The sequence below is a fragment of the Marmota marmota genome, unplaced genomic scaffold (assembly GCF_001458135.2).
Source record: "Marmota marmota marmota unplaced genomic scaffold, marMar, whole genome shotgun sequence".
NCBI lineage: Eukaryota > Metazoa > Chordata > Mammalia > Rodentia > Sciuridae > Marmota > Marmota marmota.
Window position 1 is genome coordinate 10,563,037 of NW_025999977.1, and position 25,230 is coordinate 10,588,266.

A 25,230-nucleotide genomic window follows, 5' to 3' on the forward strand; every position below is an offset into this window, starting at 1 on the left:
TTACAACAGAGGCCTTAGCTGACCCAGCAGGAGCAGGGATGGACTCTCAGAGGTGTCCCTCTTGGAGCAAAGGGGCTAGATCTTATACCCAGGGAGAGAGAAAATGACCTGTGGCTGCTATAAGGTCCTTGCTTAGCATCTGGATGGCCATCTTAAGTGACAGCCACCATTTTAAGGAAAAAGCTTCACTTTCCTGCCCAAAGGCAGTTCTAAGAAAGGCTCACCACTCCCTCACACCAACACAACACTTAAGCTCCGCATTAGGACCTGTCCGGCTTTGATTCCTGAGCCTCTCCCATAAAAGTCCCAGAACCCAAGCCTGTTTTGCCTCTCTCTCCTATAGAGAGATGGCCTTTATCTGTCAGCTCTGACAAATAAACTCTCATGTGTATCTTTGCCTGGTCTTCGTCTTTCATTTCTCACTTACCCATCTCCCTTTCCCTTCAGAGACAGAGTCTTCCTAATTTGTCCAGACTGGCCTCAAATTTATAATTCTCATGTCTTAGCCTCCTACATCATTAGGATTACAGACATGTGCCACCATACCTAGCCCTATTCCTTTTTTTTTTTTTTTTAATAATTTAATTTTCCTTCTATCTAGCCTTGAAAATAAGTGCCATTTTGAACCTAGTTTCCCTATCATTCTGTAATGTATATCTCCAGCTTCCTCTCTGGTCCAATGTAATTAACCCATTTTTCATTCTTCTAGTGTTTGCCTATGGCCAGGCCCCAGAACTAAGTTCTGGATTTTGGATTAATACTGCCATTCAGCCACTTACCTCCTAATGAGTGACCCACATTTCTGTAACTGAACCAAAGGATTTGCTTCTTGGCAAATGCAAAGCCAATAAGTACAACCAGGAGATAAGAGTAGAGAGAGGTTTATTATTTGCAGCAAGTAAGGAGAGCATTGGAGATAATTCTCAAAGCAGTGTTTTCCCCAAACAAAGAAGGCAAGGGGCTTTCACTGGGGTAACATACATATTTACATAGGAAAGAGTCATCACTTACAGAGGTGAGCACTTTCTTGAGCATGCTCAGTTTGAGGTCATGTATCATGTGTTCAAAAAAATGGTGGAGGCCAATACTCTGGGTGGAGAATTTAATATTATAACGAGCATAGTTGACCCTAGTTCATCATAAAAGAATGAATCAGAATGACTCCCTGGTCAGGCACCATGGCACATGCCTGTAATCCCAGCAGCTGGGGAGGCTGAGGCAGGAGGGTCACAGGTTCAAAGCCAGCCTCAGCAATTTAGCAAGATTCACTCCCCAGTACCAAAAAAAAAAAGAAGAAGAAGAAGAAGAAGAAGAAGAAAAACAATAAAGGAAAAGAATGGCTCCAATATTTTGGTTAATTCCTTGTAAATTTCTCCTAATGACCTTAGCTGAAACAAACATACACACAAAAAAAACCTTCAAACTGGGGTTGTGGCTCAGTGGTAGAATGCTCATCTGACATTTGTGAGACACTGGGTTTGATCCTCAGCACCACATAAAAAAAATAAATAAATAAAATAAAGGTATTGTGTCCATCTACAACTAAAAAATAATAATAATTTAAAAAAAAAAAACCTTCCAAAGTGTATTAACAGTCATTTAAAGGGGCAGCAGCCCCACCCCATCACCGCACACAAGTAAGTATAGGAGCTTGCCCCTAAAACTGTTTGCCTAATGGCTGGCATTTCTACATGTCTACAAGAATATATAGGAATAGTCTTTTCTCAGTAAATCAGCGCCTTCCTCAATACACCAGAGAGCACCTGCCTATCTCTATCAGTATAGACAAGTTTCAAAGTTTAATTGCTTTGTATCTTCACATACAACTTCATATCTCTCCCCACCCTGCCTCTCTGTCCTCTCCCCACCACCTGCTTTCACATACTGGGGAGCCAACTCAGCCTCCAGCATGCTCAGCAAACACTCTACCATGAAACTACATCCCCAAACTCAGCTTTCTTCCCTGCTCCCCCACAAGCAATTGCTTCATACTGGAAATTGAATAGTGGGGAACTACATCCCAGCCTGCCCCCACACCTTTATTTTTAAATTTTTTAATTTTTTACTGGGATTGAACCCAGAGGTGCTTTACCACTGAGTCACATCCACAGCCCTTAAAAAGGAGGAGGTACTACTGGGCTTGTTGGCTCATCCCTGTAATCCTAGCAACTGGCAAGGCTGAATGTAGGGAGATCCTTTCTCAAAAACAAAAAGGGTTGGGGGGCCTGTAATCCCAGTGGTTTGGGAGGCTGAGGCAAGAGGATCTCAAGTTCAAAGCCATGCTCAGCAATTTAGCGAGACCCTGAGCAACTGAGACCCTGTCTCTAAATAAAATACAAAACGGGCTTTAGTTATGGCTCAGTAGTTAAGCATCCCTGGGTCCAATCTCTGGTACAAAAAAAAAAAAAAAAAATTGGAGGTGTTGCTTAGTGTTAGAGTACTTGCCTAGTATGCATGAGGCCCTGAGTTCAATTCCCAGTACTGTGTAAAAATAAAAAGAAAAGAGGAGGTAGCCCAAAGTATAGTGATATGGAATAATCACCAATGTGTATTGGTGAGTGATAAAAGAAATTAGCAGGGGACCCCAGGGCCTCATTCAGCTAAGTATATGCTCTACAACTGAGCTACACCCCCAGCCACAGTGCATTTAGTATCCCACCATATGTATTAGGGTTAAAAAAAAGACTACAGACATATGTAAATATTTGTATATGAATAAAGTATCTTGGGAAGGGTATCCAAAACTAACGATTTGCTGAGTTAAATATCACAGCTGGGGAACTAGGTAGCAGAGAGACCAACTTCTAACTCCATACGTGTTTGATTTAAATTTTTTTTTTTTTTTAGTTGTTGATGGACCTTTATCTTTATTCACTTGTTTACATGTGGTGCTGAGAATGGAACCGAGTGCCTCACACATGTGAGGTAAGCACTGTACCACTGAGCCACAACCCCAGCCCCCTGTTTGATTTTTTAATTGTGTACTATCTGCAAAGGCCTGTCACATTGTATAGCCTGTGAGTGAACTGTTTGTATTATTTATTTATTTATTTTCTGTGGTACTGGTGAACCCAGGGTCCTGGGCAAGCTAGGCAAGGGCTCTACTGTGGAGCTGCACCTCCTACCCCCAACACTGCCAGAACTATTCATATTCTAATCTGCGCAAACAGCACCCCTGGAGTTGTGTGTGGCCTGTATGGCTGTACAAAACAGTCCTGGTATGCTCAGTGTTGGAGCGCTTGCCTAGTATGTGTGAGGCACTGGGTTCCATCCCCAGCACCACATAAAAAATAAACAAATAAAATAAAGGTATTGCATCCATCTACAACTAAAAAAATATTAAAAAGAAGAAGAAGATGAAGAAAAAGAAAATACATGTATGCCTTGCTGTCATCTGGGCAGAACAGCTTTACTCTGAAACCATCTCAGTTAAAACATTTTAGGGTTTCACAAATCTTTATCTGCATGGTTATTTACATGTTTCAGCCATCAATTTAAAATGAGCTATTATCATTATAAAAGATCAGCCACTCTTCAGGAAATTCCTTCAGTGCTAAGATGACCTGACAACTTTTTCCAACCTAAGAACTCCAAGGTGAGATTGGGGGAGGATCAATTCTAAAACCAGTCTAAGGGCTTAATTCCCCTCTGAGCTTCTCCTGGGAGCTGTCAGTTGCTGCATTATTATTTAATATGGACCAAGGACCTCAAGAATATTCTTCACTTTCAGTCCTCCAAATTTGACTACTCTGAATTTCCCACATTATCTTAATGAAAGCATTAGAGGTATACACCAATAGATATGTACTAGAATGCTCACTGTGCTTATTTCCAAAACAAGTGGTCACAAACTAAAGAGTTATAAATATAGGGGTAGTAAAATCTCTACAGTTCATCTAGGTAATGAAATTCTATTCAGCCAGATGTTAGAAGAATAATGGTAGGGGAAACTGATTTACTTTGTATTAATAAAACAAACTACAAAAGAATAGATAAGGTGTCATCACAATTTTTAAAAAATTGTATAACTGTAGGTGGAAAAGTTACTCGCCAAAATATGAATATTGCTTATCTTTGGGAATTGGATTTGATACAGATTATTTTTATTTCCTTCTCCATCCTTGCCTGCATTTTCCAAAACTACTACAATTAACATTTTCTTTCATAATTAAAAAAAGTCTTACTTCCACCTCAAATTCAATTTGAATAGTTCTGTGAGGACTTCAATCTGCTCATTAGTCTCCTGAAGTACTCTGAGGCATATATATTAATTAAATGTGAAACATCAGTCTTATGAGTTACATACACAGTGTTACACAGAGAATTCTTCCAATCTGATTACTGCAAGGCAGGAGGTAAGAGTGGCAGGGTGGCAGATGGTAAAGGGGTCATGAAACACTTTAATGATTTTATTATCTTCGTTACAAGTTTTCCTTCTAAGAAGAGTCATTTAAAGATGTTCTAGGTAAACAAGTTATTTGAGATGACATTTTTGAGATGACAAACTTCACTCTTCACTGGGACCATATGCTTTTTTTTGATATTCATAAAGTCTTTGAAGTTCAAAATATTTGCTGTTTAGGAATCTTAGCCTAGACTAGAGAATAACTCTTCCCTAAATAATATATAAATGTCTTTTAAACCTGGCCTTGAACAAAAGGAACTTTAAAAAATAGAAGATATGGATCAGAACCAAGTTCTATAACTCAGCACATTCCTTATAAAACATTTATAGATTTGACTGAAGGATTATTTTAGACATATTTGTGTATAACATAAATACAACTTAAATGTAAATTTTTTAATAATGAAAAAGTGAATCATAAGAAAATCAGCAAGTGGCATAAGTAATACATTTAATCAAACTGCCAAGATACATATTGTAAAAGTTACCTTCCCTAGTCTTTTCCCCATGAAAAATATTTCTTGTGTTAAATTTAGACCCAAATTCCCAATTCAAGCATCTCTAAAGAATATCTAACCTAAGGGGCTGGGGCTATAGTTCAATGGTAGAGCATTTGCCTAGAATGTATGAGGCACTGGATTCAATCCACAGCACCACATAAAAACAATTTAAAAAAAATATTTAAAAAAAAAAAAAAAGATCTAACTTAAGTCCAGAAATGAAAATTGCAGGAGAGATTGATCTCATAGATAGCGACCTGAAGCTACATGATAAACTGTGTGTCCGGGCCTATCATTAAACTGAAAAGATAAAACAAAAGTCAAGGTGTGGGCCTGGGGCTGGGGCTCATCGGTAGTGCACTCTCCTGGCATGTGTGAGGCACTAGGTTCAATTCTCAGCATCGCATATAAATAAATAAAATAAAGGTCTATAAACAACTAAAAAAAAAAAAGTCAAGGTGTAATGAGAGCAAGCTAATATAGCTGCTCCACCTAGCACACTTCCTTAAGTATCTCTGACATGGGAGGAGTATGCTGACATCAGAGATGTCTTCAAAGCTGTGTGGGTGCGTACCTGCTCCAGTAAATTCCTCTGTAAGAACAACATGAAACCTCCACTCCCTTCACATACAACTGAAATGTTGATCTCAGCGTTCAATATTTACTGGGTAAGACTCCAGGACACTAACTGATCAAATAACTTGTTGGCTGCTTTGGAACTGAAGTAGGATATTTTCTCCATTCACCAACATCTGATAGAATGGACAACAGGAAATGTTTATCTTAACTTGCTTTTGTAACTGTTCCCAAGAAGATGGCTCCCAACAAGGGAAGTATTTGTGAAAGAGAAGGAGTCCACTGTATAGTGGCATTGGCCTTGAATTCCATTGCAAGAGGAGACTCTTGTCAAGAATAGTCCTGCGTATTCTTTTTTTTTTAATATTTATTTTTTAGTTGTAGTAAATACCTTTATTTTACTTATTTATTTTTATGTGGTGCTGAGGATCGAACCCAGGGCCTCATAATGCTAGGCAAGCGCTCTACCACTGAGCCCCAGCCCCAGCCCAAGTCTCGCACATTATTATTATTATTATTATTATTATTATTATTATTATTATTTGTAGATGTAGATGGATAGAATGCCTTTATTTTATTTGTTTATTTTTATGTGATGCTAAGGATTGAACCCAGTGCCTCTTGCATGCTAGGCCACTAGATCTGCCACTGAGCAACAGCCCCAGCACCCTGCATATTCCTGACTATCAGTAGGATATAGTGCAGAAGCAGCAATCTGTAAAGTCAGACATTCCCTCTAAGACCTGTATAGCACTGATTCCCAACCTGGGACTCTCAGTGGCAGGATCCAGGATCATAGACTTATCACATGGGTTAGAATCCATACATGTGTAAAGCTGAACAAACTGAACCAAACTATTAATAATGCTTTCTCTGGAAAATGAGGTTATAGGAGATTATTTTGTGTTCATTTTTACATCTCAAGTGCTTAGCCTGGGGTCTTATGATAGTAGCTGCTAAATCAGTACTTGTTGAATGAAGGAATTTTTTCTATAATGTTTTCTTTCCTTTTTTAAAAAATATTTTTATTAGTTATTGATGGAACTTTACTTATTTATTTGTTTATACGTGGTGCTGAGAATCAAACCCAGTGCCTCACATGTGCTAGGCAAGCGCTCTAACACTGAGCCACAACCCCAGCCCCTGTTTTCTTTCTCAATGAGCAGGTTACTCTTGAAATCACAAAGAAAATAGAGATTTTCTAACATTTGCATTCTCAAGAAAGTAAAAAATCCCTATTCTAGAGGACATTTTCCTAGGTAAGAACAATTATTTCTTCTTTTATTTATTTATTTATTTATTTATTTTTGGAGTATAAATATGATTCAGTATTATACAAGTTTGACAAAACACACCTATCTTAAAGAGTGTTTAAATCTGATAACACTCAATTATGTAAATTATATAGATCACCAATGATTCGTTGCAAGACTTTCCAGGTGTCTTTACTATCCGTTTCAATAAACACACTGTAATGTTATGGCACTGTTTGCTTTTCTGGGGGCCTTTTACATACAGCTGAATTTTAAAGCATCACCTCTCAGGATCTTGGTCCTTTCCCCACTTTGATCAGGAAGCAATAATGAAAGTCAGCAGCTTTTTCTCAGGTGAGACACACACTGTGCTGCTCTGTATTCCTTGAAAGCAATCCTCAGCTTGCATGTCAGCTAGGCCTAAGAGTAATTGGAAGGCAATTGAGTCAAGGAATGTAAAACAAAATTTTCTTTGAAACCAAGTAATGGTTGGAGCCAAGGCCACCCCACAAAGTTGGACTCACATGTACACATTCGAATTTCATTATGTAGATATAGGAGATAGGAGGCACTCAGTATGTATTTGTTGAATAGCTGAATATTGATGGTTCTTCTTCTTCTTATTTATTTATTTATTTATTTTGGTTCGAGGGATTGAACCCAGGGGTGCTTAACCACTGAGCCATATCCCCAGCCTTTTTTTTTAAGAGAGAGAGAGAGAATTTTTTTAATATTTATTTTTTAGTTTTCAGCGGACACAACATCTTTGTTTGTATGTGGTGCTGAGGATCGAACCCGGGCCGCACGCATGCCAGGCGAGCGCGCTACCACTTGAGCCACATCCCCAGTACCCCCAGCCTTTTTTAAATATTTTATTTAGAGACAGAGTCTCACTGAGTTGCTTAGGGCCTCACTAAATTGCTGAGGCTGGCTTTGAACTCGTGCTCCTCCTGCCTCAACCTCCTGCTCCTGACTTTGATGGTCTTCTTAGCAAAAGGAATTTATAGACTAAAATGCAGTCTCACTCTCCACCTGCCTAGGGAAGCAATTTCTGCTGGCAGTCTCTGCTGGCAGCAGTTGGTACCCGCAGGCGTTGTTAACTAAGGAGATGCCTTCATTGTGTTGTCATAGACAAGGCCTTCCAGTTGGAAGGACTCTAGGGGACCCTTATTATACCTGCATGTTTTTTGTTTGTTTGTTTGTTTTAAATTTTTTAAAGTTGTAGATGGACACAATAACTTTATTTTATTTATTTTTATATGGTGCTGAGGATCGAACCCAGGGCTTCACATGTGCTAGGCAAGCACTCTACCACTGAGCTAAACCCCCAGACCTTATACCTGCATGTTGATGCTCACACCTTTGGTAGGAGCAGGTCTTAGAGAAGGGAGGTATGGGCTGAAAACATCAGTTATATCAATTACATTTGTTGTCTAGAACTTAGTTTGGATTCATTTGACCGTAAGGATTGAGGTTCATGACAGATTTATTGTAGGGAGTGATAATGAGGTTCTTGCACAAATCCTAGATGGTGATTCCAGGGTTTTCTGTGGCTGGAGGAGGGTATAGTTCTGCACTCAGAACTGCTCAGGGGTCCTCAGCTGCAGGGTCCTATGGGCTCTTCCACCGATGTTCCTCCATTAATATGCCATAAACATACATCTGCATTGTCCCCCCACATACTCCCTGTCTCCCCACCTCAAACTGGGAGAACTTGTTGCACACTGGCATTAGGGCAAAGGTCATTGATTAGCCTGAAAATTGACAACCCACTCTGGTGAATCAGCCGTGGCCTAGGATAGGGTGCAAGGTCACTAGGAATAGATCATAATTATTTAGAAAAAAGGACTGTGAGAAACCCAATATATCTTTATTCAGGTATCTGGCTTAAGAAATTAGAGCACTGTTTTAGCTACTCTGGATTGGGCACAGAGAGGGAGACAGGGGATGGAGAAAAGGTGAGGAGGGTCCTTCCCTGCAACTGACGTTTTGTGTGGTATCACATCCACCACTCCCAGTAAGAAGGCTGGCCCTCTGCCTGCTTCATTCAACTAATTTAGCCTTTCCTGTGTGCCTTTAAGTAGATTATCATTAATATTTAAAAGTCCTATGTATGTTGAATGGACATGCCTTGACTTATTATGTGTTACCAGCAATGTCAAAACACATAATTTCTGCTCCTTTCTGTGATTTTTATATGGAGTCACTACAATCTAAAGCAGGAGTACAAACCCTTGTCCTGGTCCCAGCTCTTCTCATTGGGTCCCCTATGTCTGCCAAATCTCGAGTCAGTGAAGGGGTAGGTGGTCAGAAGAGGAAGGACATCCTATGGCCCATGTATAAGACAAGCTTAATAAGTCACACTGCATTGATTGCAATGGTGCCCACCTGTAATCCTAGCAACCAGGAGGCAAGGATGGAAGTATGACAAGTCTGAGGCCAGCCTGGGAAACTTAGCAAGACCTGTCTCTAAAGTAAAAACAAAAGCTGCTGGGGATCTAGCTCAGTGATAGAGCACCCCTAAATTCAATCCTAAGTACCAAAAGAGAAAGAAAGAGAGAGAGAGAGAGAGAGAGAGAGAGAGGAAGGAAGGAAGGAAGGAAGGAAGGAAGGAAGGAAGGAAGGAAGGAAGGAAGGAGGGAAGGAAGGAAGGAAGGAAGAAAATATATTGTTACACTTCTGCTTATTCAGCAAAAGTTTTGGAATCATTATTGCTGTCCAGGACCAGGCCAGGTACTGGGGATATAGTGGTGAGTAAATTAAACAGGGCCCTGTCTTCAAAGAGTTTACAGTCTGTTGGGGAAATAAATATTAAACAAAATAATCACACAAATAGTTACTTAATGCAAATTGTGGGAATAATTGTAGAGAAGTGTATGATGTAGTGGGCAAGAATGAGAGAACCATCTAGGTGCAGTGGCACATGACTCTAATCCAAGCTATTCATGAGGCTGAGGCAGGATGATTCCAAGTTTTGAGGCCAGCCTGTACAATTTAGTGAGACCCTGTCTCAAAATAAAAAATAGAGAGTGCTGGGAATGTAGCTTAGTGTAGAGTGCCCCTGGGTTCATGTCTAGCATGGGGGGGTGGGGATAATGGGAGAATCAAATTTAGATAGGTAAAGTGGTCAAGGACACTAAAGAAGTAACTTCTCAGAGCAAATTGAAGAATAAACTGGAGTTAGCTAGAGGAAGAATAAGGGGGAGGAACAATCTGGATGCAGGGTAGAGCAGGTGGAAAAGCCTGGGAGAGAGCAAAGAACTGAAGATAGTTAAGGAATTGAAAGAAGACAGTGGGTGGGGTAGCAAGCAAGAGCAAGAGCAAGAACAATTCAGGGTGAAGCAGTTACTCAATCTTTGTCCTTTACCTGAAAGTGTATTGTAAGGGATTTAATCTGTTGCTTTCCTAGGGAAAAGGGGGGAGGATGTTAAATTGCCCTTAAGTTATACTTTAGGTAGCCATGGTCACATGTGACCTTTGAGCACTTGAAAAGCTGTTGGTCCACACTGGATTTCAAAGACTTTGTATTCATAACTTTTTTTCTTTTTGTACCAGGGAATTGAACCCAGCCCTTTTTCATTTTTTATTTTGAGACAAGGTCTAGCTAAATTGGTTAGAGACCTCGCTAAGATGCTGAGGCTGGCCTAGAAGTTGTGATCCTCCTCCTTCAACCTCTCCAGTTGCTGGGACTATAGGTGTGAGCCACCATGCCTGGCAATAACTTTTTACATTGGTTATTTGTTGAAAATGGTAATATTTTTGGTTAAAAATAATTAAATTTATCATTAAAATTAGTTTCACCAGTTTCTTTTTTTCTTTTTTAATGTGGCTATTAGGAAATGTGAGATTATATATGTGGGCTGCTATATATTTCTATGGGCAGCTCTGCACTAGTGTTTCCTTTAATATGAAGAAAGAGTACTTGACTGTGCAATAGATTGGGTAATTTAGGAAGGGAGATTTAAAGATTTCAATCTCAGGAAAGCTTTTAAAACAGAGCAGCTAGGCAGTCACCTATCTTGAATGCCAGGTGTTTCTTTTTCCTTGAGGCAGGGAAGAGAACAAACCATTCAGGCTCTTAAGGTCTCTTCCAAGGACAACAGAATCCACTCATTACCAGGCATTAGTCAGTATACAAAATCATCCTTGGTAGGGCTGGAGGAACAGGTTCTAGGTGGAATTACTGGGAACAAGCCCCAACCCCAGAATCACATTACTTCTTTTGTAGGAGGAGTGGGAAATTGTTGTCCCCACAGGAAGCTGCTGACCGTTGAACACATTGCCTCCTCTACCACAATTCATGCCAGTAATACAGATGACTCCTTCCCCATTTTACTCAAGTCTGAACTCAAGTCTTACGTGGAAGCCTCTGATTGGCAGAACCCAAGTTACATTCATCAGCTGAAAGGGACTCTGGGAAATGCACTTTTACGTGGTCCAGCTTTGGCCAAAAACACACTCTACAAGGGGGTTGGATACTGACTGCATCAATCCCTAGTACCTATCATAAGTGCAGAGAGAATGTTTTCAAGAATGCTGATGTAGAGAAAGCTTGGTAGCACGAGTGAGGCTGGAACATATCAACTTGGTGAAGGAAGGAAGGTCTCAAAAATGTATGTGGAGCTGGCATGGTGGCAAACTCCTATAATCTCACTTGAGGCTAAGGCAGGAGCAAGTTCAACACCAACCGCAGCAACTTAGCAAGGCCCTAAGCAAGGTAGCAAGACCCTGTCTCAAATAAAAAGGGCTGGGAAGGTAGCTCAGTGTAAAGCGCCCCTCAACTAAATCTCCAGTACCAAAAGAAAACATTATATTAAGTGAAAGATGTCATACACAAAGGACCACATGATCTGACTCCAGTTATATGAAATGTCTAGAGCAAACAAATTTATAGAGACAGGAAGTAGACTAATGGTTGCCTAGGGGTGGGGGAGTGATAAGTAGATTGGTGGTTAGTGGCTAAGGGGTGCAGGGCTGCTTTTTGGGATAATGAAATGATCTAAAATCGATTGTGGTGATGAGTACACAACTCTGTGAATATACCAAAGGCCATTGAATTGTGACTTTAAATGGCCAAATTATATAGAATGTGAATTTTATTTCAACAAAGCTGTTAAAAAAAACTCTTCCCAAGTTTCTGAAATGACAACCAAGTAATTGAAGTTAATTTTTTGTTTTTGTTTTCTTGTGTGCTGGGAATGAATCCAGGGACACTTTACCACTGAGCTACATTCCCAGTGTTTTTTTTAACTATTTATTTAGAGACAAGATCTCACTAAGTTGCTTGGGGCCTTGCTAAATTGCTGAGGCTGGCTTCAAACTTGTGTTCCTCCTGCCTCAGCCTCCTGAGCCACTGGGATTACAGTGCCTCCATGCTCAGCTGAAGTTAAAATTTTTTGAGGTAAGGGCTTTCATTTCCAGTAAAATAGCAAGATAAATTTTCCAGACTGACCCTCTTATTGGAAACAACTAAGATTGATGGTTTAAATATCAAAAGTAACCTGGAGTTGTGGCACACACCTGTAATCCCAGTGACTGGGTAGTTCCAGCCACTCAGTTGGCTGAGGCAGGAGGGTTGAAAGTTCAAGGCTAACCTCAGCAATTTAGCAAGATCCACAACGTTTTAGCAAGGCCCTGACTCAAAATAAAAAATAAAACCACTGGAGTTATAGCTCAGTGGTAAAGTAACCCTGGGTTCAATCCCCAATACACCGCCCCCCCAAAAATAGCCAGGCATGGTGGCTCTCATTTGTAATCCCTTGCACTCTAGAGACTGAGGTAAGGTGGATCTCAAGTTTGAGGCCAGCCTCAGCAACTTAGCAAAACCCTTTCTCAAACCAAAAAATTAAAAAGGGCTCAGGATGTAGCTCAGTGGCAGAACATCTCTGGGTTCAGTCGCCAATACCAAAAAGAAAACAATCACAACAAAACAAATTATATATATATATACACACACAGATATACACACATATATACATATGTATTGATTATACATATATATCAAAATATCTTTTTTAAAGCAGCTTTCTATTACATAGTAAGGAAATATACTGAAATATCATACTAAAATCTAAGAGAAGACAGGATCCAAAAGAGGTAAGGTGGAGAATTGAAGCTACTTTTGAAAAAAATTTACCAAATTCGAACTTCAATTTTCTAGGAAGACAAAGTCCAGGACCCATCTAGTTGGGAGGCTAGTCCTATCCTCATAAAGTTTGGGCCAGAAGTAAAACCATCCTGTAATGGTTTGGAATATGAGAGATTTGGCCCCCCACATCTCTCATTCAGAGGTAAAATGATTAGAGTGTGAGAGCCAAAGCCTAATCAAGTCATGATAGTTTGAAAGGACTGATGACAGGTAACTGTAGGCAGGCGGGATATGGCTGGAGGAGACTAGTCACAAGGGGCGTGCCCCGGAAGAGTACATCTTTCCTGTAGCCTCTTCTCCCTTCTCTCTCTCTGTTTCCTGACCATGCATGAGCCCAGCAGCTTTCCTCCCCTGGGCCCTTCCCCCATGATGTGCTGCCTCACCTTGGGCCAAGAGCAATGGAGTTGGCCATCTATGGACTGAGACCTCTGAACTGTGAGCCCCAAGTAAACTTTCCCTATTCTAAGTTGTTCTTGTCAGGTATTCTGGTCACAGTGATGCAAAAGCTGATTAAAGCACACACCCACCCCTACTCCCAGTGGACTGCAAAGAAAGGTGCTAAACAGAACAATTGGGGGAAATGCCTAGAAAATGTAACTATACACCATTCCTAGTATAGGTTTGCAACCCAAATTTATATTACCTAACTGTAGTCCTTCAAACCTCAAATTATGAGTTAGGTTTAAAGTCCAGTACTAATAGGAAGTGGTAAAGTGACACTGTATGGCTTCTGATTCTTAGGTCAGAAAAGGCCATGGAACTTCTTTTATCTCACTTTCAGGAGATTCCCACTCAGAATGCAGCAGCCTTATTGGGTGAGTGTGATGGAGCCTACTTGTAATCCCAGCTACTTAGGAGGCTGAGGCAGGAGGATTCCAAGTTAAAGGCCAGCTTCAGTAACTTAGGGAGATTGGGTCTCAAAATTAAAAAAAAATAAAATAGGGGTAGGGCTATAGCTCAGTGGTAAAACACTTGCCTGGCATTCCTGTGGCCCAGGTTTCACTCTCCTATGTGACAAAAAATTAAAAATAAATTTAAAAACAAAGAGAAAGGGCTGGGGATGTAGCCCTACCCAGGTTTGCTTTACACAAGGCTTTCTTACAAAGCAGGGCCCAAATTGGTCATAGTGGCACACCTGTAATTCCAATGGCTTCAGAGACTGGGACAGGAGGATCCCAAGTTCAAGGCTAGCCTCAGCAATTTCACAAGGTTCTAAGCAACTTAGTGAGACCCTGTTTCAAAATAAAAAATTTTAAAAATGGCTGGGATGTAGCTTCGTGGTAAACTGCCCCGAGGTTAGATCCCCAGTACCCAAAAATAAATAAATAAATACAAAGCAGGGCCCAACCAGGGCAGCTCTCACCTCACTGTGAGCAACAATAGAGCATGACTCTGTTCTGCTCCTTGTGAAATTGGCCTCCACATGACTCTGTTCTGCTCCTTGTGAAAGCCAGGTAAGTGCTATAAACTCTGGGACTGGGGCTGTTCCATTCCATCTACGGCAAAAACCACTCTCTGCCGGTAGCCCTAGTTACTGATCACAGGAAATGAATAATATGAAATTTTATACACTTTCTTTTGGATTTTTTTGTTCCTTGAGTCATTCTCTCACAATGGGCATCAATTTCAAGGGCACACTGCCATGGCCTAACCAAATCTATATTAATTGTGTAACTATGAATTCTAAACCAAGAGGCATTAGACCTTTAGGTCACTTGCACATAGTTGGTTTTTTCCCCCCTTTATTTTATTTATTTTTATGTGGTGCTGAGGATCGAACCCAGTGCCCCATATGTGCTAGGCAAGCGCTTTACCACTGATCAACTACCCCAGCCCCGCACATAGCTTTTACTGTGGAATGGACTCAGGGTGCAGGGCAAATGCCTGCTGACCCTTTGTTTATTTTTTCAGCTGTAACTGAAGTTCTGGTCCAGTTATAATAGATGAGAATGCCAACATCTTGTCTATTTTCAGCTTTATTGCAAATCTTGCATTTCATAGGGGTCATATTTCTACTCTTAGCATGTAAAATAAAAGCAATGTATGGTTCCAAAATAAATATCATTGTGTTTACCTCCCACCTCCACCCCATGGAAATATTTAAAAATGAAAAGATATGAATATGAAAAAATAATATTTCCTGCTTCTGGGTTGAGTATCATTAATATAAGACACATTTTTTAATTGTAAAGTTTTCTCTATCTTTTTTTTTTTTTTTTGGTACTGAGGATTGAACCCAGGGATGCTTAACCACTGAGCTACATCCCCAGCCCTTTTTAATATTTTATTTAGAGACAGGGTCTCATTGAATTACTTACAGCCTCACTCAGTTGCTAAGGCTGGCTTTGAAGTTGTGATCCTCCTGCCTCAGCCTCCTGAGCTGCTGGGATTATAGGGGTACACCACTGCACCAGGCTGCAAAGGTTTTTTGTTTTTTCATTTTTTAAAATTGTTTTCTATAATCTGTGACTACTATTCTGCCTATTTTGTATATTAATAGTACTCATTTTTCTTGCATATTTATTTTTGTGTATTTATATAATCACTTAATATATGTTGATTGAATGCCTACTATGAGCCAAATATTGGAAACACAGGACAAAGAAAATGAGATTCTTGCCTTTATGGACCTATGTTTGAGGAGGGGTTAAAGCCATTGAAAGAATTTTATTACTTACCGTTCCTAGAGAGGGCGACAGGTTACATTCTGTCAGGAGGCTGAAGCAGAAGCAATGGTTAAGCATGGTTCAGAGTTTTTGTGTTTTCCTTGGGGAAGCAGGGCAAGGGATACAGCTTAGCACTGAATAGTGTGAATAAATAATGTAAAGGGGGCTCTGGGCTATAGTGGTGGTCTCTAGTTGTCAAGTCTCGGCCCTCGACTGGTTTAGGGCATGAGAAATATTGGCTTGATATGTAACAGATAAAGGAGATATTAGGGGTATTAATTGAGGATTAGTTGGAAGATTTGCAATGTGATTTTTGTGCATCCTTGAAATCGGACTTTGGAAGAGATAAAAATAATTTTGGTCATTAGTTTGGCCCTGTGATTAATGGATGCCAAAGACATAAATGTATCAATTAACAGAATGGGCCAGGTACAGTGCCACACACCTGTAATCCCAGTCACTCAGAAGGCTGAGGCAGGAAGATCACAATTCAAAGCCAGCCTCAGAAACTTAGAGAAACTCTGTCTCAAAATAAAAAATAAAAAGGAGTGGGACTGGGGGCTAGGGTTGTAGCTCAGTGGTAGAGCGCTTGCCTAGCATGTGGGAGGAACTGGGTTCAATTCTCAGCACCACATAAAAATAAATAAATAAAAATAAAGGTCCTCTGACAACTAAAAAATATATTTAAAAAAAAAAAAGGAGTGGAGATGTAGATTAGTGGTAAAGCACCCTTGGGCCCTGGGTTTAATCCTCAGTACAAAAAAAAAAAGAAAAGAAAAGAAAGAAAGAAGACACAGAGTTCAGGGATGGCCTTTCTGAGAAGCTATCATTTTTTGTAGGAGAGGTACTGGGCATTGAACTCAGGGGCACTCAACCACTGAGCACATCCTCAGTCCTATTTTGTATTTTATTTAAAGACAAGGTCTTGGCACCTCTCTTTTGCTGAGACTTGCTTTGAACTTGTAATCCTATTTTTTTTCAGTTGTAGATGGACACAATACCTTTATTTTATTTATTTTTATATGGTGCTGATGATCAAACTCAGTGCCTCACATGTGCTAGGCAGGCGCTCTACTACTGAGCTACAACCCCAGCACTAGGAGCTGTTTTTTAAGGAAACCAATCATACAAAGAGGCAGGGGAAGGAAAGGGGAAAGAGTTCTAGTAATTGCAGAATCCTTGGGGTAAAGGATTTGGAAGAAGCCAGAATGGAAGAAGCTTGGGGAGGTAGCCAGAGACCAGATCATGCAAGGCCTTATAGGCTTTCCCAGAAGGTAATTCTTTCCAAGGGCGTGAGATGATCAGGGGTGTGCGTGTGTGTGTGCGTGTGCGTGTGTGCGTGTGCGTGTGTGCGTGTGTGCGCGTATGTGTGTGTGTGTGCGCGTGTGTGTGTTTTGATGATATTGGGGCTTGAGCCCAAGGGAATCTCTATCAGGAGCTACTACTGAGCCTTTTTGTTTTTTTCAGTTCTCATTTTTGAGATAAGGTCTCATTGAATTGCTGAGGCTGGCCTTGAACTTGAGATCCTCCTACCTCAGTCTCTGGAGTCGCTGGTATTATAGGCGTGTACCACCGTGGCAGCTCAGGTTTTTATTTTTACATATCGTAGCTACTATGGCTGATGTGAGAAATGGATTGGGATGGGATTGGTGGATAAGACCAGAAGCTGGAGACCAGTCAGAAGACTGCCTCAGGTCATAAGAAGAGGTTACTTCTCTGAGGTCATCAGCAAGGTATGTTTTGAGAGGTCTTTCAGGCAATGGTCACAGAGGTGTACTGATTATTACACATCCACTATAACACAGTTGGCTGGTTGGGTACTCATAAATGTTATGTCCTTCGCTTGACATTTTCACCAGCTGAGCAAATCATATCATCAAACTCTGAAAATACAATATGTACATCAATTCAACACAACAAATAATTTTTGAATACTAAATATGTGCAAGTCACGTGTTAAGATTTAGATATTCCCAGGTGTGGTGTCACACACCTTTAATCCCAGCAACCTAGGAGGCTGAGTCAGGAGGATTGTGAGTTCAAAGCCAGCCTCAGCAAAGACAAGGCACTAAGCAACTCAGTGAGCCCCTATCTCTAAATAAAATACAAAATAGGGCTGGGGATGTGGCTCAGTGGTCAAGTGCCCCGAAGTTCAATCCCTAGTACCAAAAAAAGAAAATGAAAGAAGGGGAATGAGGTAGAGAGCTTACCTAGCATGCCCAAAGCCCTGGGTTTAATCCCTAACACCACAAAAATCAGTAAATAAATCAAAATAGTAGAAGAAAGACAAACTCTGACCAATAATTACATTAATCCAGACATTTTCTCTACAATGAAGATGTAATTTCTGGGAGCCAGACTCAAGAATCGTCTCAAACACTACTTACCAATATATCAGAAAATGACTAGCACCAGGGGGAAATGTACTAAGAAAAGGAACCATACTGGGGGTGTAGTTCAGCTGTAGAGATCTTATCTAGCATGTTGTGAGACCATGGATTCTGTCCACAACATTGGAAAAAAAAGAAAAAAAAAAAGATGAGGAAAGATAAAGGAAACTTACTAAATAAACCAGGCATAGCGGTACACACCTGTAATCCCAGCAACCTGAGACTAAAGCATAAGGACACAAGTTCCAGGCCAGGAACTTAGCAATTAGCAATTTAGCAAGACCCTCTCTCAAAATAAATAAATAAATAAATAAAAAGGGCTGGGAATGTAGCTCAGAGGTAGAGTGGCCATGGGTTCAATTCCCAGTACCACAGGAGAAAAAGAAATGCAAAAGGCCAAAAAAGATGAATTTTTTAAAAAACTTGCCTAATAGAAAAAGAAATACAAATTAAAACCATGATTTAATATGATTTTTATCTATCAAATTAGCAAACATCTTTTTTTTTTTTTTTTTTCCAGTGCTGAGGATCAAACCCAGGGCCTTGCGTGTTCTAGGTAAGTGCTATACCACCAAGGTACATCCCAGCCCTGGAAATTATTTTTTAAACTGTATACTCAGTGTTAGTTAAGACAAGACAAAGTAATGTATGTACTTGATATACTTTTCAAGAAAGAAATTAAATTGGTTCCTTCTGGTGTGTAATTTAGCAATTCACATAAAAAGACCTCAAAGTTACACATGTTCTTTGACACAGAAATTTTAGGTGTTTATCTTTTTTTTTTTTTTTCTTTTTTCAGTGCTGAGGGTGTAACCCAGGGCATCATACATGCTAAACAAGTGCTCTACCACTGAGCCACATCCCCAGCCCCACTAGGCATTTATCTTAAGGAAATAATCATTGAAACCCCAAAAGATTTTGCCACAAGAATTATATAATGGAAAAACTAGAAGTGGCCTATATTTCCACAATTGGGCATTTAAGCCAAGGTATATTCACAGAATACTCTGCAACCATTAGAATGTCAAAAAGAAAGAAGAGTTTTAGGATGAGGGAATATATTTTCATTATTAAGTAAGAAAAAGTCATTTAAAAAAACATATTACTTGCATTTTTTATAAAAGCTTACTTGGGCTGAGGATGTAGCTCAGTAGTAGGATATTGGCCTAGCATGTGAGAAGCCTTGAGTTCAATCCCTAGTACTGCCAGAAATAAAAATAAAAATTTTAAAAAGTAAATTTAAAAAATTTATTTGTGTATAACTTCAAGACTAAAAGAATTTACACCAAATTGTTACCCCTATTGATCTTAGGTGATACGATTCCAAACAATTTAAAGTTCCTCATTTGATCTTTGTATCTTCTAAATTTTCTTCAATAAGTGGGAGATAGAGCTCAGTGGAAGAGCACTTGTCTAAATTTTCTTCAGTATGCAAAAAAAAAAAAAAAAATAGTACCAGAGATTTAAACCAGGGGTGCTTTATCACTGAGCTACACCTGCAGTCCTTTTTATTTTTTTTTCATTTTGAGACAAGGTCTCACTAAGTTGCTTAGGGCTCACTAAATTACTGAGACTGGCCTTGAACTTGCGATCCTCTTGCCTCAGCCTCCCAAGTCATAGGGATTACAGGCATGTGCTAGGCAAAATTACCATACCATACTTGGCCTGGCCAGGCGAAATTATTTTTAAAAGTTTTTGGAGTACCGAGGAGTGGTGACACACGCCTGTAATCTCAGCAGCTAGGGAGACTGAAGCAAGAGGATCTTGAGTTCAAAGCCAGCCTCAACAAAAAGCAAAGTGCTAAGCAACTCAGTGAGACCCTGTCTCTAAATAAAATACAAAATAGGGCTGGGGATGTGGCTCAGTGGTTGAGTGCCCCTGAGTTCAATCCCCAGTACCAAAAAATAAATAAATAAAGTGTTTGGAGTATTTTTTCTTAGTTACAAATCAAACTTATAAAGTCATTGGGTACTTTGTCAAGAAAAAGGTACGAAAGTCTCTACTCACCCTGATGTAGAAAGATCTAGGAAGTTCCTTTCGAGGTAGAGCTTAAGAATATCACAGGGGGCCACTTGGGAAGCTAAGGTCCCAGCCCAGTAGACCAGTGTCAAGAAAGGGATGTAGGGTAATACAGAGTTTGGGCAATTTAAGAAATTCTGAAGTATTTAGAAATTGATAGAATAAAAAAAACACACTGATCATAGGAATTTGGGGATGCTCTCTGATTTAAGAAAAGGAAACTCAGTGTTTGATTTTTAAAACATTGATACCAAAGATGACAGGACAAAGGGTTACTCCTGGTGCAAACCCTGAGTTCAACTAACCAGCCAAATTTTCTTTCTTTTCTTTCTTTCTTTCTTTATTTTTATTTATTTATTTATTTTTGGTATGAGGGCACTTAACTCTTGAGCCACATCCCTAGCCCTTTTTATATTTTATTTAGAGACAGGATCTTGTTGAGTTGCTTAGGTCTTCACTAAATTGCTGAGGCTGGCTTTGAGCTTGAGATCTTGCCTCAGCCTCCTGAGCTGCTGGTATTATGGGCATGGGCATGGGCATGGGCATGTGCCACCGGTGGCGCCCAGCTCTCAGATTTTCTTTAAACTTTAGTTTAATTAAATTTATTTTTCTACATTACATTGCTAAAATCTGAAAATGAGGTTATGTGCTTTACACCTAGGAGACTATTCATATATTTGACCAAGAGATCATACATTAAAAAATAGAGATTTAAAAAAAGATATGAGTAAAATCATACTTCAAATAGTGCCTATTTATGGGATGAACAAAGGACAGAGTGAAATAACACAGTTCATTTGGGGTCAAAAAAAATTTTCCTGGAACCAGGCACACACTTATAATCCCAGCAACTCAGGAGGCTGAGGCAGGTAGATTGTAAATTCTAAGCCAGCCTCAGAAATTTAGCGGAACCCTGTTTCAAAATAAAAAATAAAAAGGTGTAGTTCAGTAGTAAAACTTCCCTGGATTCAGTCCCCAGTACTGGGGCCTTCCCTAACCCTGCTAACTCTTCAAGCCATGTTTTACTAGATATATATGCCTTGGGAAAAGAAAATGCATAATCATAATATTCATGCTGTGCCTGAGCCTCTGAGAGACCCTCACTGCTCATAGGTCAGGACCTCTCCAGAAGTTGTCCTTTCCCAGGGTTCTCGTAGGCAGAATATCAAGGGTGGGGCCCATTCTAAGTACCCTCAGAACTATATCCACAGAGCGAACCTCTACCCAGAAAATTTCACACTCTGCGTTTGAAGAAAAAAGTCTCTATTTATACCTAATTGTAATCAGCAACCAAATTCATTTGTACATCATGGAAAAGACATTCTGCATTTCCCAAAGAAATGCTTGAAGGAATCCACTCCTCAAAACTGAAATTGTTATTCTAAGTCTAAGAAGTTTCATGTCATACTTCCAAATGGATATTATGGGTATTGTTTTGTTTGGCAGGGTACACATTGCTCTAATTATATGGAAACGGTTCACCAAGGAAGCACACGGCAACCATCATGCAATCTGAGAGTAATTAACAGCTTCATTCTGTTGTCTAAACCACAGCTACCCAATAAAATATTAAAATTGTAAATAACATACTAGTAAATTTTATTAACTCTTCAAGCCATGTTTTACTAAGTATATATGCCTTGGGAAAAGAAAATGCATAATCATAATATTTTCAATTTCTCCAAACAAAAGGACTTCAAACAAAAGAAATGCTGAAAGACTTTACTTAGCATCTAGCTAAAAAAGCTGAACTGACTGTTTTTGTCTTAAGGAAACTGTGATGTATTAGACACCCAGCTTTGGGGGCAATGGAAACAAAATGTTAGTCAACTCTATTAATTTTGCTTTATTCATTCAAAACCAAAAGGACCCCAGCCTGTGAAAACAGAATCAGTCAAAAGTGATTCAACATTTGATTACTATTTAAGCCCACCTCGGGGGCTTTCTCCCTAAAGTGCTCTCACATTTTTTCCAGCTCTCTAGATACTTCTTATTCAACAAATATTTGTATTAAGGACCTTATATGTGTCAGGTAAGGAGATTCTTAGGGAACTTTTTTGATCCCTGAAATTGTCCTTGTGCAGTGCTGAGCAAAGAATCCAACAGAGCCCCAAAATGGGTCATGACAGAAAATTCTAATATTGCTATGGTAAGTTTCAGGCTGGCTGTCTCAGCCAATGATTCCATTAAGCCAAGCACTGAGGGTGAATAGGGCCAATCAAGTTGGCAATAAACTATTTAGAATGTAAAGCTAGAACCTAGACATTTCTGTCAAAGCCAGCCCTTGATAGGGGGACTGCATGCATTTACAGGCCACTAAACTTCACAAATGATCTGCACCATGCATTTGTGGGAGAATCAAAGACTGAAAAACACAATTCTGATGTGTCATGAGAGTTTGTAGTCAAGCTAGGAATTAAGAATTTTGGTGCTGCAAAGAACTTTGGGGATAAAGAGATCAAGGTACTAAAGGACTAGAAAGTCTCTCATGCTCTCCAGATAGTCAATGCTGTGCATGGCTACCTCCTGCCCTGCTAATCACAGAAGCTTTGCTTGTACCAGAAAGGCTTTGTAAATTTTTTTCTTTTTTGTAATTTATTTTTTAGTTGTAGGTGGACACACAATATCTTTTTTCATTTTTATGTGATGCTGAGGATCGAACCCAGTGCCTCACACGTGCTAGGCGAGCACTTTACCACTGAGCCACAACCCCAGCCCAGCTTTGTAAATGTTTATTTGAATTTTAAGTAAATTATTACATGTTATTCCATATACTAATTTCAAACAACACAAAAATGCGTAGAGTAAAATGTCCCATTTGTCTTTGGTCCCTAGCCATCCAATTCCCTACCTCAGAAGGTACCTAATATTACAACTTTTTTACATATAATTGTGTAGATGAGGCATATCTGTTTGTGGAAAGAGATAGAAATATATACAAAAATCTGTTCCTTTATTTTCTCACCTATTTTTTGTTTTTGTTTTTGCTTCGTTTTTACTTTGGGTACTGGGGATTGAACACTGTTTTACCACTGAGCCACATCCCCAGCACTTTTTTGTTTTTGAGACAGAATCTCACTAAGTTGTTTAGGACCTCGCTAAGTTGCTGAGGCTGGCCTTAAACTTGTAATCCTCCTACCTCAGTCTCCCAAATATTTTAGATTATAGGCATGTTTCACTGTTCCTGGCTTCCTAACTCTAATTCTCCTTTTCTTTTTTCCTCATTGGTTCTAAGGATTAGCTTCATGCATGCTAGACAAGCACTCTACAACCTCAGCCCTTTTATTATTTTATTTTGAGATAGCGTTTCTCTAAGTTTCCCAGGCTGGCCTCAAATTTTGATCCTTCTGCCTCAACCTCTTGAATTTTCAAGACTACAGATGTGTGCCAGCATGCCTGACAAGGTGTACTTTATATATTCTGAATATTAAACCTTTATTAAATATATGAATTGCAAATATTTTCTCCCATACTCTAGGTTGTCATTTCACTCCAAAGATTGTGTTTCTTTTAATGTACAAAAATTTCTAAATTTGATGTAGTCTCATTTGTTTATTTTTGCTTTGGTTGCCTGTGCTTTTGATGCCATATCTAAGAAATCACTGCCCTCCTTTAAGTCTTTGTTTATTTTGTGGTCTTGGGGATTTCAACCAGGGCTTCACATGTGAAAGGCCAAAGCTCTACCACTGAGCTAACTTCCATTCCCATATCTAAGTGTTTAATTCATTTTTAGGTTTTTTTTTTTTTTTTTTTTTTGTATATGATGTAAAATAAGGATCTAACTTTTATTCTTTTTCATGTGACTATCCAGTTTTCCCAATAGCATTTGATTGAGAAACTGTCCCTTCCCCATTGAGTGTAGTGGTTTCCTTTCAATATAAACATTCTTGAGTCTGTTTCATTATAAAGACAAGCAAATAAGCTAGATGTTGTGGGTTCATGCCTGTAATCCCAGCAGTTTTGGAGGCTGAGGAAGAAGGATCAAAGGTTTGAGGCCAAACTGGGGAGTCTGGCACATGCCTGTAATTCCAGTAGCTGGGAAGGCTGAGGCAGGAGGATCACAAGTTCAAAGCCAGTCTCAGCAACTTAGCGATGTCTGTCTCTTGATAAAATATTGAAAAAGGAGTGGGGGGTATGGCTCACTGCTTAAGCTCCCCTGAGTTCAATCCCTAGTACCAAAAAAAAAAAAAAAAGTTTGAGGTCAGTTTCAGCAACTTCACAAGATCCAACTTAGTGAGACCCTGTCTCAAAATAAAAAGTAAAAAGGGCTGGGGATGTGTCCCAGTGGTAAAGTGCACCAGGTTCAAGCCTCAGAACCAAGAAATTAAAACAAAAAGCAAAAGCTTTCCTTTGTTTCTATTTCCCACTTGTATGAGTTATTTACTACTGTGTGTGTGATATACTATGCCAAAATTCCATGATTTAAAACAACAATCACTTATTTTCTCACAACTCTGCAATTTGGACAAAGACCCATACTTTGCTCTATGTGGCATCAGCTCAGCTGGCTTAACTGGAGGACTAAGAGGGTCTATTGGCAATTTAATACTGGCTGTCAACTGGGCCATGATCAGAGTCTCAGTTCTTTTCTACATGGCTTTTCCATGGGCTGCTTGGACTTCTTCCCAACACTGTGGCTGTGTGCAAACATGAGTGTCCCAAGAGTAGACAGAACCAATATCTTAAAATTCTACCTTCTATAGTCAAAGAATTGAAAACTGATAGGAAATTTCAAAATTCTTCTAGCGCATATAAATCCCACAATAGCATCTAAAGCATTTTCTGAGCTCATAAGGATAGGAACTACATGTGTCTTATTATTCACTGTTGTATTCCCAAAGATATCAGTTCTGGAACCCTCCAAGGTATACATAAAGCACTCTAAGAATGCTTGTTAAGTGAATGAGTGAATGAATGAGTTAAGAGATAACCGGTGGGCTGGGGTTGTGGCTCAACGGTAGAGCGCTCACCTCGCATGTGTGAGACCCAGGTTCGATCCTCAGCACCACATAAAAATAAATAAACAAAAGAAAGATATTATGCCCTCTATAACTAAAATAAATATTTAAAAAAGATAACTGGTATTAACTAATTTTTATACGTCTTTATAGTATAGGGACTATATCTTTTTGAGTTCAAATGTTTTTAAAAATATTTTTAGTTGTAGATGGACCCAATACCTTTATTTTTTTATATGGTTCTGAGGATCAAACCCAGTGCCTCATACATGCTAGGGAAGCACTTTACCAATGAGCTACAACCCCAGCCCTCAA